The 6,910-nt window shown below is 31.9% G+C and overlaps 1 long non-coding RNA gene across 1 annotated transcript; it reads right to left on the reverse strand.

Moving 5' to 3' along the window:
- Window positions 1-5,290: 5,290 nt before the first annotated feature.
- LOC107947505 (uncharacterized) lies at window positions 5,291-6,564 on the reverse strand. Its single transcript, XR_001697141.2, has 2 exons — window positions 5,966-6,564; window positions 5,291-5,679 (listed from the first exon to the last, which is right to left on the reverse strand). It is a non-coding gene; the product is annotated as an uncharacterized lncRNA (long non-coding RNA).
- Between the last annotated feature and the right edge of the window lie 346 nt (window positions 6,565-6,910).

The following is a 6,910-nucleotide window of genomic DNA, read 5'->3' on the forward strand; positions in this document are numbered from 1 at the left end:
ATTTCCTTATATGTTTTGATTTATTTTATTTTTTCCTTGCAAATCCTTGTGTTATTGGGATCTAGGATTTGTATCGCCTTGAACTTTTCCATTTATGTTGTTTTTAATTTTTTAATTTTTCAAAATTGTTGGTATTTCTGTATTAAGGTATCTGATAAATAATAAAATTAACATATTTTAATCTCATTTTTAATGCGTTTTTGAATGATTATTTATGCAAATTGGTGAATTTGATGCTCCTAATCCTTTTAATTCATGTTCTTATACTTAGGTGAGCATTTTGGAGCAAAAAGAGCAAAAAAACGAGTGAAAATCGGAGAAAAAAAAAGCAGATTTCATGAGCCATACAGGCTGGACATACACCCATGTGAGCCACACGGGTTGGACACACACGCCCATGTGCCAACTCGTGTCGATTTCACAACATGCTTCCCAAACACGCGAAAAAACGCAATTTTTAGGTTTTTTAAGCATTCTAAAGTCTATAAATACTAAATAGAAGAAGAAATAAGGGGACATCAGAAAATATTGAAGAAACAACTCAAAGAACACCATTGGAGCCAACTCTAAAGCAGATTTCCATCAAGATCGGAGACCTCATTTTAATTTCTTTTGAAGTTTTTATGAGTTTTTTTTATATCTTATGGTTATTTTGACTTTGAGATGTTTTATTTTAGAATTATGAACTAATTCCCTAGATACCTAGGGAAGATGAAAACTATGATGAATTCTATTATTTAATTTTTGTTTTATGCGATAAATATTTGATTCTTGTTCTCAATTATGTGAGCTTATTTCTTATTTTAATATTTTCAGAATATTAATTAATGTTTAATGTGCTTAATTCAGTGGAGGAAAAGTCTCTGTTTAAGAATAGATCTAGTATAATTGAGTGGAGTTGCATGCAATCCTAGAAATAATATGACATATATCTACTTGATTAGAGTAAAATCTAATAAGGGAATCCATAGATCGAGTTAATGCGACGATAGGGGTTTTAATTAGAAAGAGATTTCAATTAATCAACCTAAAGTCAATTGCTCTTACTTTCGAAAGATATATTAGCATAACTTAAGAATTTTTACGGATCAAGACACCAAGTGAATAAATCGTTTAGTTAAGATTCATAATAATAGGTGAAGTCTAGGTGGATTTTTTCCTGAGTATTGTCTCTCTCATTGATTATCTTTCAATTATTTTCCTTATTCATTCTCTGTTGAGTTCTTAGTTAATTTAGTTTAGTAAATTTAGTTTTAAACACATCACTCCAATTTGTCGGCTAAATAATAAAAAAATGACTATTACTAATACTTTTAGTCCTCATGAATACAATATCTTTACTCACCACAGCTATACTATTTATCGATAGGTATACTTACCTTAGTCGTATTTTTAGTTAGTCACGTGAGACACATTAGTATATTTTTTATATTCAGTACCAAATTAGAGTTTTTTACTGTGAAGGCATGAAAATGTATATGTTACAGTTTTGGTGCAAAATATTGATAGCAAAAAACTTATCCATTTAGTTGTTGTCTTCCTTTTTGTGCTGTTAGTTTTTTGAAATAAATTTTTTTATTTTAGTAATCATGTTCTATTTTTTTGCCCCATTAAATTATGTTCTTTGCTTTTGTTGATTCAATTTTGGCCTATAAATAAAGCTAAATTTGAAGGATGTGGACCAACATAAATGTTTTTATATCATCCTTTGATTTAATTTTAATATCAGCCCTTGATTAATTTTAGGGTTCGAGTCAATTTCAAGAGGTGTAATTATGACATTAGTTATACATACCATTATATATATTGATATAAAGTGTTTGGTGTTATGAGTTAAGTGACCCCGATTCATATAAAGATTTTAAGTACATCAAATTTATATACAAAGGATAACTATATCATTTAAATTTTAGATACATTATAATTTTGTAAAAAGCTTCTCGCTCTTTTTTTTTTAAATGCTCCTCTTCAAAAATAACCATTCTCTTTAAAAAATTTACAATTCTTTTAACGATATTATTTTCTTAAAGAATTAATTATATACTTTTAAAAAAATTATTAACTATCTCAAATAAACTACCAACTTATCTTTAAAAAACTAATCAAAATATACAACTTTTTTTTTCAAATAAATATAATTTCTCACCCAAAGAGCGAGTACTAATATATTTAGTTGAAACATTATTTCACAACTTTTTTACTAATACGAGAATTTTTTAATTTTACTCTTAATTTATAAATTCATAATAATTTCCTATTTCTAGACATATTATTTCCGCTTAATTTTCTCGCTTCTAGATAATATTATTCTCGCTTAAAAAATACTTTCAATTGAATTTGCTTAATTTTCTCGATTCTAGTAGCAAATTATTTTCGCTTAAAAAATTATTCATTTCCAATTCATGAGTTTTTAAACCAAAACCTAAAATTTATATTCTCACTTTCTTACCATTACACTATAATTTTAACTTATATGTTAAATTGTGACGAAAAATATAATAATGATTACACATTCATATATAAACAAAAAATGATAGCAAGAAAAAAAAATATAATGTATATATTTTAATTCTCTGGTATTTTCAGAGTTTGCTATCTAAGTAGCACGATATTCGTCTAGCAAAGCCTATGTTTTATGATTACTTTTCTCTTTTCTTGAATCAATCTTTCTGTCGGTTTCTTTTCTGATTCGCTTGGGTAGAACTGTTTATGATTTTCTGGCTTTATAATTCCCTCATAGTCAAAAGAAAAAGTGCGTAATAACGAGTGTCTCTCTTTTAATCTGATTGTTGTTAGCATCAATCACAGTTTTGTTTTATCCGTGTCCACGATTATAAAAGGTGACTCCTACATAAAAATTAAAATTTGGTAAAGAAAATTGAAGATAGCGATAATTGAAAACAACTTGGCAAATTTGAGTCTTGAGGAAGAAGAAGATGAGGGCATGCAGTTTGAGACCGAGGCTAGACCGCAAAAATCTCCATATGATTTGTGTTTAGTTGGATGTTGTCTTACAACAAGTGTGGTTCACTCTACCGCTATAAAAAATACAATGGCCAATCTTTGGCACCCTTTGGGAGGAATTCAAATTTCTAATCTAGGAGAAAAACGATATTTATTTAGATTCTTTTATGAGGTTGATGTGGAGCAAGTAATGAGTGGAACGCCTTGGACTTTCAACAATCAATTTCTAATACTACATAGGATTAAAAAAAGGGAAGATCCGAATGTGATAACGTTGGTATACACTGACTTTTGGGTATAGGTGCATGAAATCCCTACAGGATACTTCTCTGAACAAGTGGCTCAACAATTGGAAAATTTTGTGGGAAAATTTTTGGACTATGATACAAAGCAATTTAGTCAAGGCCCAAAAAATTATATGCGCATTAGAGTTCAAATTGATATCAGGAAACCTTTAATGAGGAAAAGAAAGATCCTTATTCCCCAAGCAAATCTGGTCTATGTAAAGTTTAGGTATGAAAAATTATCCCTTTTTTGCTTAGAGACATATTTTTTAGAAAAAGAATTAATCTAGGGTTAGGAGAAATGGAGTGTGAATGGGATGTTTCATTAAAGACGCAACCAATGAGAGCTAGTATTACGCTTAGCGTATGGTTGGGGGAGGAAAACCTGGGAAGGAACTTTGGGAAGGAAGTAGGTAGAGAAGAGAAGCGAAATTTTAAAGAAGGGTTGGACTTTGGTAGGGCACATTATAATAAGGGTTTTCTAAACCAAACAGAAGGACTTAATCTGGAAGGTAGTTAGTGATTAGAAAAAGGAAAAGGTCTAATGGGTTTAAAAGAGGAGGATCAAGATGACATGGAGGAAGAGAAGGAGGAATTACCACTAGAAAATAGTGAAGGAAAGAAGCGACTTTGATCAGATAGCCTAGGTCAACATAGATTTGTGACTGGAGAGGGAAGTGGACATGAAGAACAAAGGATCAACTCAAACAAAGTAGATATCGGTAGTTGCCAGTAGGCAAGCTGACCGAATGCAATGAAAATCTTTAGTTGGAACGTCTTGGATTGGGGAGTCCACGAGGCGTTAGAAGATTTCAACATATATTGAAGATGTATAATCCCCAGGAAGTCTTCTTTATGGAGGCCAAACTTGATAATTTTTGAAAGGAGAAAGTTAAAAGGCGTTTAGGATTTCAATATGGAATTGATGTTTTGGCAAACAAAACTAAAGGTGGACTAAGCCTGGGATGGAAAAGTGAGGTTTCAGTAATATTGAGAAGTTTTTCAAATAACCATATTTATGTAAATATCGATGATAATGAAGTTAGACTAAATTGGTGATTAATCAGCTTTTATGGAGCACCAAAAACACGTGGACGAAGTACTGTTTGGGAGATCTCGAGTAGATTAAGTCGTAAGCAAATAATGCCATGGCTTGTTTGTGGTGACTTTAATGAGATTCTTTACTCCTTTAAAAAAGAAAGGTGCTTGCCACGAGATGAAGGACAAATGGAAGAATTTAGGACGATATTGAATGATTGTCATTTAGAGGATGTGGGGCATTTGGGAAGATGGGTAACTTAGGAAAGAGGGAATCTTCTTGAAAAAAAAATAGAGAAATACTTGATAGAGGGGTGGCCCATAAAGAATGGATTGACCTTTTTCCTGAATATACAAGTCGACACTTGTCTCACTCTTTTTCTGATCATTGTCCTTTATTTTTCCAAACCAAGACGGAAAGAATTAGTAGGAGGAGAATATGATTCAAATTTGAGGCATGATGGGCTATAGAGACATCATGTGTGGAAGAAGTAAAAAGGCTATAGATGACAGAGTAGGGGGTGATCGAGAAGTTAGAAGCAATAGCAAAATGGTTAAATAGATAGGCAATGGGGATCAAAAAACTTAGAAGGGGACTTTCAAAGAAACTACTTGCCCGAACTGAAGAGTTGGATGAAAGAGAGAACGGATGAGAATTTGGCAAAATTAATTGATACAAAAATCCATCTAAATATGGAAATTGAAAAAGAAGAGAAATATTGGAAACAGAAAGCTAGAATGAATTGGTTAAAGGATGGGGATAGAAATACAAAATTTTTCCATAATTGTGCATCTCAAAGGAGGAAGGCAAACCGAGTTAAAGAGTTAGAGGACGAGCACGTTCAAATTACTTCTAATAGTAGGAAGATGGCAGAAGTAGCAAAAAGATACTTTGAAAACTTGTTTTGCTTCAGGTGGAGTTAGTAATTCTGAACATATATTATCAAGGATTAAGAGGTGTGTGTCGAAGGATATGAATAAAGAACTAGCGGAGGAAAATACAATAAAAGAAATCGTACTGCCGATAAAAAGTATAGGACTTACTTAAGCCCCCGGAAGTGATGGATTCCCAACACTTTTCTTCCAAAAATATTGCCACATCATTGGACAAGAGGTTAGCAATTTTTGTCTTAATATTCTTAATAATGACAACCCAATTGATAAAGTTAATCTTACTGTAATAACCAATTTTTTGTCCGGCCCAATAGCAATAAATAAAGCCCAAATCAGATCAAATAAATCCAAAACAAAATACAGCCCAGCCCCATGTAGCCCAATACCTAGCCCTAACAACATGCGGGAAAAACCCTAGCCAGCCTATCGCGTCGCAGCAACCTCACCCACGTACAACAGCCCCTGCACACAGCACGCATGTCTTCCCTCCAGTACGTACCTGCAACGAACCACAAACAGCACTAGAATAACAAAATATAAAAAAAGATTATTTTTCTGTAAAGATTTGGTTATAAAAACCGATGGACATCTGCAAAAGTTTTTTTTACAGATGTTAAAAGAAAAAACTGATTGATACAGAGAAAAAAAGATACAAGAAAATAAAAAAAAAGCAGTATATTGAAGGTGATTTTTTGTTACGATTGTCTTTTCTGTTCTTGAATCTTTTTTATTTATTTATCGTGTGTAAAAAAGAGAGAGAAACGATTAAGAGGTAAGAAAATTACCTGGTGTTGTCGAATCTTTCCCCTCTTCGTCGCAATCGGAGACTGGGACGATAACGAAAGCTGTAGGACGGCCTTGTTGGCGGCGACGACAGAGAAAAATGAAAACCCTAGCAGAGGGTTCATTTGTTTTTTGTAAAAAAGGGTAGAAAATGAGTTCTTTAGGAAAAAAAATTGATTTTATAATAGGCATGAAACGACGTCGTTTAGGGCTTGTTTCAGTGGCCCAAAAACGGCGCCGTATAAGGCCATACCCGTGTGCGTGACTCGACCCGCCTAAGGATCCGCGTGTTTTCATTAGTGGGGATATTTTCGCAATCGGTCCCTCTGCTTTCGTAGCGCTTTCAATACAATTTTTTTATATTTAATTTTTGCCACAAAATTTCTCTCATGTTTCAATTTGGTCCATAGACCGTGTGCATAGGCCTCACTAGAACGACGCCGTTGGATCAGTGTGGGGATATTTCCCTTTGGGTCCTCCTCCTATTGCGCGCGTTATGATTTGGTCCCTTTTTGTGTTTTCCATTTTTGAATTCGGCCCCTAAACTCCGTTTATTTTCAATTTAATCTTTAATCTGTCACTTTAGATTTTTTTTTAAATTAAGTATTTTAATATTATTAATACTGTTATATTGCATCATTATTATTGTATTATTATTATTTTGTTTATACCCTTTAAATTCTAAAATTTTGCTATATATACATATACACACGCATATTTTTTATAATATATGTGTATATATATTTTTAAACTTTTGCAAAGATATACATATACATATCTTATATATATTTTTCTTTTTATTATTATTTTATTTTCACAATTTTTATATACATGGATATACATATACATATACATATTTTAATATATATATACATACTTATATACATTTGTATTATATTTTATAATTTATATACATATCTATATACATCTGTATACCTTTTTTTTAG

This window comes from Gossypium hirsutum, chromosome D12 (assembly GCF_007990345.1).
Source record: "Gossypium hirsutum isolate 1008001.06 chromosome D12, Gossypium_hirsutum_v2.1, whole genome shotgun sequence".
Lineage (NCBI taxonomy): Eukaryota > Viridiplantae > Streptophyta > Magnoliopsida > Malvales > Malvaceae > Gossypium > Gossypium hirsutum.